Here is a 556-nt window from a genome sequence, read left to right as displayed (position 1 = left end):
CCGACCAGGAGCACCCAAATCGCCGCAAATGGCACTTTTATTTTTCTTCATCGGGACTTCCGACTAGGTTAATGATTTCCCAAACTCCAACTCATTAACTATGTCCTGAGACACTTGCCAGAAATGATATATGTCAATTTGGCAGCAGCAACTCACTTTCCCAAGCCGGAAAGCATCACCCGAGGCCCGCGTGAAGCGGCCGAATCTTTTCTCATCGGACTTCCGCGTTTTGGTTAATCATGTCTAGAAATCGTTAAATGCACATGTGAATTTGCCGGGAGCAACTCACTTTCCCAGGCCGGGAAGCAACACCCGAGGCCCGCAAAAGGCGGCCGAATATTTTCTCATCGGACTTCCATATTTTGGGGGTTAGATTCTCTCCCGCCATCCAGCCCCCTGGCCACGGGTCGCTCACTCACTTTCAGCCCGGGCCTTGCCAATTTGGTGAATCAGTTAGCCATGCTCCAGACTCAGCCTCGCCTTTTTCATTTATGGTTAATGATGTGCCCAGGCTCGGACTTAGTCTCTCCAGCAGCCAAAACTTTTCACTGGTTAA

Source organism: Somniosus microcephalus, unplaced genomic scaffold (assembly GCF_052327205.1).
Source record: "Somniosus microcephalus isolate GS21.2 unplaced genomic scaffold, FLI_Smic_1.0 unresolved_chr2, whole genome shotgun sequence".
In the NCBI taxonomy this organism is placed as follows: domain Eukaryota; kingdom Metazoa; phylum Chordata; class Chondrichthyes; order Squaliformes; family Somniosidae; genus Somniosus; species Somniosus microcephalus.
This window is presented reverse-complemented; position numbering follows the sequence as displayed.